At 38.0% G+C, this 6,581-nt stretch overlaps 1 non-coding gene across 1 annotated transcript; it reads left to right on the top strand.

Moving 5' to 3' along the window:
• The first annotated feature begins 4,878 nt into the window (after positions 1 to 4,878).
• LOC150066729 (U1 spliceosomal RNA) lies at positions 4,879 to 5,036 on the top strand. The gene has a single exon (XR_016534651.1). It is a non-coding gene; the product is annotated as a U1 spliceosomal RNA (small nuclear RNA).
• The last annotated feature ends 1,545 nt before the right edge of the window (positions 5,037 to 6,581 follow it).

The raw sequence follows: 6,581 nt of genomic DNA, 5'->3' as shown, positions 1-6,581 counted from the left end.
ATTTTCCTTTTTTTATTATTTTTTTGTCAATTGTGGGGCTTGAACTCTGGGCCTAGGCACTGTCCCTAAGCTCTTCAGTTCAAGGCTAGTACATGACCACTTGAGCCACAGCACCACTTCTAGCCTTTTCTGTGTAGGTGGTACTGAGGACTCAAACCGAGGGCTTCGTACATGCTAAGCAAGCATTCTACCATTAAGCCACACTTTTGGCCCCTAAGGTTTTCCTTTTTGAGGCTGGGTTCATGGTATAAGTGGTAGAACACCTGTATATCAAATTGGAGGCCCTGAGTTCAAAGCCCAGTACCAACAAAAAGAAAAGGTTCCCTTTATCCCATATTTCAGAGAAGGCATGCACTTTCCTCAGGCTCTAATAACTAAGAAAATGTACTTAATTTCAGCTAGAAATTGAATACATTCCTAAAATGTAAATAAACATTTTGCCAGAGCCTCCTAGATCCCAAACCAGTGCTTGTCCATCCAAACCATTCTTTCAGTCTTCCAAATAAAATCCAGTTCTTACAATCAAATTAGTTGTTAAGTAAATGTATGTAAAACTATGAATTTATCTGAATCATTTTTATCTAAATTGTTTCTCATTTTAAAATAGTATGTAAGTATAAGGAGAAATTGATCAGTGAAAATGACAAAAATAAAGCAAAATTAATATAAAATAATGGCAAGCTGAAAGATCTTTAGGGAATTATTGGAAAATCTGAGTTTAAATATAGGGTCTGGGACTTCTTTTTTTTTTTTTTTTTTTTGCCAGTCCTGGGCTTGAGCTCAGGGTCTGAGCACTGTCCTTGGACTTTCTCAAGGCTAGAGCTCTTCCACTTGAGCCTCAGCACCACTTCTGGCTTTTTTCTATGTATATGATACCGAGAAATTGAACCCGGGTCTTTGTGCATGCTAGGCAAGCACTCTACCCCTAGGCCAAACTCCTGGCCGGGTCTGGGACTTTTTAAACAATACTTTATTTTAGATTAGAATCTGTATTAGGAATTTAATATATTTTAGTTTTCCTTTCCAGCATGTAACTACTTATTTAGTAACCAGGAAAAACATTTGAAATGAATCTTTCAAAAGTACAACCTGTGGGGCCAGGAGTTTGGCCTAGTGGTAAAGTGCTTGACAAGCATCCCGGTTCTATTCCTTGGAACCACATACACAGAAAAAAGCCGGAAGTGGTGCTGAGGCTCCAATGATAGAGCTCTAGCCTTGAGAAAGTCCAAGGACATTGCTCAAGTCCTGAGCTCAAGCCCAGGACTGGCACAAAACACACACACACAAAAAAACCCTGCAACCTGTGTAACACTTTCTATAAATACTGTTCCTGCATCTATATAGACTAACATTTTTAGCTTCACTAGAGTACCTTATACAATTTTATAACTGCTAAGCCCTCTATAAAAAGCCAGTAACCCATATAAATAGGACTTAGCTCTTAATCTGATGCTACTTGTCAAAAAAATTTTTTTTACCTCATCTGAATTGCCAATAATGAGGCAACATTTCTTGCCAGTGAGAGCTTTGTTTTTCTTTTTTTCTCTTTTTTCGGAGGCTGCTGCACTGGGGCTTGAATTCAAGACCTGGGTACTTGGCCCTTAGTTCTTTTACTCAGGGCTGGTGCTCTACCATTTAAGCTGTACCTCCACTTCTACCACTTTGTTGGTTAATTGCAGATGAGAGTCTCACAAACATTCCTGCCAGGGCTGGAATTTGAACCCTAATCCTCAGTCCTCAGCCACTGGTACCCAGCTCTAAATACCCTTTGTGGGGTGAGCTATGCCATTTCATAAGATCAAAAGTCTTTCTATGATTGTACCCTCATGTAATGAGACTTTTTTTCCCCAAATCATTGTGCTTCATGAGTATTATGACTGATTTTTTTTTCCCTTGGGGAGTATTGAAAGATGCAAAGCCAGGCCAAATGTGTATGACTATGGGTGAGGACAGACATAAGGAATGAAATGTAAATTATCACACTCTTGCTTTAAAGCTGGAGGTTTGGCCTGACACCAAAGTGCTAGGTAGTATTTTTAGTGCACCCTAGCATGAGCAGCACAGTTCCCCATCAAAAATTCAAGGATATCAAATGCTAAATGTAAGGTAGGGTGCCTTCATATTTTTCTTCAAATTTTAGTATAATAAACCAGTGCCAGACTCTGAATGTTAAAAAAAGGTTTTACTTACAGCTGTCCAAACATTGCACAAATTACTCAGTAAAGGCATTGATATGATAAAGGTTTCTCCCTTAATATTTTGTGGTAATTGACAACAGATTCAGCATTTAAGGAATTCATTTTTAGAACTTTTGAGTTTTGATAACCAAGAATCTAAGAACAACAATTGGGTATGTAATATAGGTTCATTATTTTTAGTGATTAGTAAGCCTTATTAGCTCTTATAATTGGGACTTAACAAAAATTCAGAAAGGGTAGGGTAGTGCTTTGATCTGAATGTTTGTGTCCCACGAAATCCTAACCCCTGACGTGATGCTCTTAGGAGGTGGGAGGATTCCCTGGAAGATTAGGTCTTAAGGGCAAAGCCCTCATGAATTATGGCTTTTATAAAAGATCTCAGATAATTTGCCCCTTCTCAAATGGGAGATAAAAGGGGTGTGGGGAGGGAACTGCCCTCTGAAAAAGCAGCCCTCACTAGTCAATATCCTGACCTTGGACTTCACAGCTTCCAACACTGTGGAAAGTAAGTTTATCTTGTTACTAAGACACATGAACTATGGTATTCTGTTTTCAACCTCAGTGAACAAAAGTAGCAGGAAGCCCCCAACAATGTTCACTACATGTTGCACATTTGTTCTCATGATCATTTGCCAGTCTCCTCTGATAAAAGAATAGCAATCCTGCTTTCTCTTGTGTTGAGTGGCAGGTCTCAAGTAAGTAAGGATTTATATCCCAAGAAGAAAGTGATTAAGTTCCTTACTAACAAGTTTTCAGAGCTGATCTGCCCTAGAAGTTCCACAGACTCAGAAGTGGACAAGGTCAAACCTCCGAGTATGAATACAAAGTTGGTTTATGTTTATGGGAAACAAATTACATTTGAATGGAGAACTATTAAATATGATCAGAGGAAAGATTTGCCTATTGACAGTCAAATTGTCTTCTAGAATTTAATCATTTCATGATGATCGTACTTAGAATAGGTCTGGAACATAATTAAACATTTCTAGAACATGGAGTTGAGCTTTACAAAAAAGACCAGCTCTAAGAGACACTGTGGCTCAGTGGCAGACGTAGCTAGTTTCAGGGACAGCGCCCAGGCCCAGAGTCCAAACCCCACAACCGACAAATAAAAAAAAGACCAAATCTAGGACAGAAGGTACCCCAGCTGTCTGGGTTGTCTCAGAACCATCAGAAACTACTTGTAAGCTGGACCACTAGTCTGCTGAATTTAATAGCAAAGTCCTAAAACATCTCTTTTGAATACTGATTCTATGACAAAGATTTCTAATAAGAAACTTGAAAATATGTTAAAATTTTAAACATAAGTTATAGATCTGAGAAGAACTTCATGACAAGTAGTCAAAAGGACTTAAAGGCTCCCTTACCTGAACATTTATGTGGATTCAGGATATGTCTTCCATTAGTGAACCTAAAAGAATAAGCTATTTACTGACCATTAGAATCTCAAATAGATGTTATACTCTATCCCCTTTACTTTTACATAGGAATAGCAAAAAATTTTTTTAAATCTATAGACATCCTTTTTGTACTCTCAAAAATTCATTCCCTGTAGACAACATGCTATTCCAAACCTACCAAAAAAGCTAATAGCTATTGTTACAGCTCTTAAGTACAAGTATGTTTCCACCCATCTTACAAAAGTACACATCACTAAAGCCTATTCATATGAATAATATACATATAACAATCTGAGTGTTTACCAAGGGCTACCAATGGTGGCCTTATTTCTTAATAGTCTTTGTTTAGTTTGCAACCTGGTCTGGAGAAGTTACATCTGGATGAGTTACTGAACCAGTTCAGTAAAGATAAGAACAAATGCTTGTGAACAAGAAGTCATCACAGTTTACATTTGGTAAAAATAGCTGTACTGTATAATAGCCATAGCAGAAGAAATGTGAGGACTGCTGGCTAGATTATTTTAGCTACTCCCAAAGTGAATCCTCTGTGATCAAGAGCCACCCAAAACCTTAAGGAAAATTATTCAGTTAGTGATTTTTGAAAAGTAAAAAGCTAATCTTAATGACAATTTCTACTACATTGAAAGAATATAAACAAAGCAAACATTTTTATTACTTTAGATTGAAAGACTTGTATATCCAGACACCATTTTTCCTCCCCTCTGTGCAAAAAAAATAGTGGGTTTTTTTTGTTTGTTTTGTTTGTCATGGGGCTTGAACTCTGGGCCTGGGAGCTGCCCCTGAGCTTTTCAGCTCAAGGATACCGCCCTACCCCTTGAGCTACAGCCCCACTTTCTGTTTTCTAGTGGTTAATTGCAGATAAGATTCTCACAGACTTTAGTGCCCTGGCTGGCTTTGAACCTCGATCCTCAGATCTCAGCCTCCTGAGTAGCTAGGATTACAGGTGTGAGCCACTATGCCCAGCTATAGTGTTTGTTTTGGTCATAACATTTATTATTAACTAACAACCAAAAGGGATGTGTATGTGTATGTATGTACACATGGGTGCTCTATGTAAGAATTATCTGCAACAATTTTTTCTTAATAAGTAAATTTGCAAAAGAAACCTTCAAAAATTAAAATGTTAAATATTAATAAGGCCACACATGATTAAATCAGACAACTAACCAGAATTAAACTTTGAGTCATAAGTCATTTTCATAGGATGTGAAGTCCAGATGTCTGAAAGTACTATTTGTTTAAATGAAAAGGCAGTCTTTATACTGGCAGTAGAGATAGCATAATGACAAAGGTGGTTTTCCCAGGGCAAGGCTTATCCATTGCACTCCGAATGTGCTGACTCCTGCAATTTCCCCAAATGTGGCAATGGGACTTCATAATTTGTGGTAGTGGAGGACTGTGTTTGTGTTCTCCCCTACTTAAAAAAAAAAAAGGCAGTCTTAGAATTCTATTTGCTTGGTCTGGGAATGTGGCTTAGTGATGAGTGTTTACCCAGCATGCATGAAGCCCTGGGTTCGATTCCTCAGTATCACATAAACAGAAAAAGCTGGAAGTGGCCCTTTGGCTCAAGTGGTAAAGTGCTAGCCTTGAGCAAAAGAGAAGCTTAGGGACAGTGCCCAAGCCCTGACTGGCAAAAAATAAAAAGAATTATATTGGTTTTCCTATAACTGTAGGGAAAAGTAAATCTCTCCTTTGGATCTTGTTTAGGTTTGTGTGGGGGAGTGTTTGGGGTTGGTTGTTTTTGTGTTTTTTGTTTTTTGTTTTTGTTTTTTGTCAGTCATGGGGCTTGAACTCTGGGCTTTCACACTGTCCCTGAGCTCTTCCGCTCAAGGCTGCATCCTTATCCCTGAGCCAGGCTTTGTCCCTGAGCTCTTCAGTTCAAGGCCACCGCCCTACCCCTTAAGCACAGTACCACTGTGCCATTTCCCATTTTCTATTGGTTAATTGGAGATAAGAGTCTTGTAGACTTCAGTGCCTGGGCTGGCTTTGAACCTCGATCCTAAGGTGGCTCACTCCTGTAATCCTAGCTACTCAAGAGGCTGAGATCTGAGGATTGCAGTTGGAAGCCAGTTGGGGCTGGTTTCAAAAAGTCCATGAAATTCTCATTTCCGATAAAGTACTCAAAAAAAGCTGGAAGTGGTCCTATAGCTCAAAGTAATAGCAAAAGAATCCTTGAGCAAAAGAATCCCAGGGGCAGTGCCCAGGACCAGCAAAAAAAAAAAAAAGTTTTCCTTGAGAGTCTGAGGGTGTGGTACATATCTGTAATCCCAGCTGTTCAAGAGGCCCATAGGTAGGAGTATCTCAGTCAGAGGCTGCCCAGACAAAAATGAGAGATCTTATCTGAAAAATAACTAAAGCATAAAGAACTGAGGGCATGACTGATAAGGTGAAACACCCACCTGAGACTATAAACACTGAGTTCAAACCCTAGTACTATACTCATGTACAATTCCTTGAAGTAGTCTATAAACAGTTTTATTAAAGCAGAAATTTTGGTTTTGTTTTTATTAAGAGCTCTATATTTGAATCACCTGGTTTTTTAGTACTATGTCTTTATAAAGCATTATTTCCGGTTACAGATACATCTGGCTATAGAACACTATTTTCGTTAAACTTGCTCTATCCTTTATATGTATCCTTCAAATTATACTTTCCCAAGAATTTCCCAATTCTCTAATATATTTTCTAAAAATTTGAAGGGTGTCAAAAGTTGTATTTTCATACCTTTGGAAATACATATGAATGCATTTTTAAAATTACATTCCCAAAGCAGCATTTTTCATGCTCTGTTTAAGGTGTTAATTTAAAAAAAAAAAGATTTTGCAGTTGCATGATTTTGGAAAATATCAAATTAAATAATGTTAAAGTTCCTCACTACAAGAGTTCTCAGACCCTTTAATAGTCTCTATGTTACCCTCTGGGTATTTCCTATTTTCCAAATATGCCAGTACTTTTAATAGAA

Source organism: Megascapheus bottae, chromosome 2 (genome assembly GCF_031878675.1).
Source record: "Megascapheus bottae isolate mThoBot1 chromosome 2, mThoBot2.hap1, whole genome shotgun sequence".
NCBI classification, from domain to species: Eukaryota; Metazoa; Chordata; class Mammalia; order Rodentia; family Geomyidae; genus Megascapheus; species Megascapheus bottae.
Note: the sequence above shows the minus strand (reverse complement) of the source record. Positions and strands in the feature narration are given on the sequence as shown.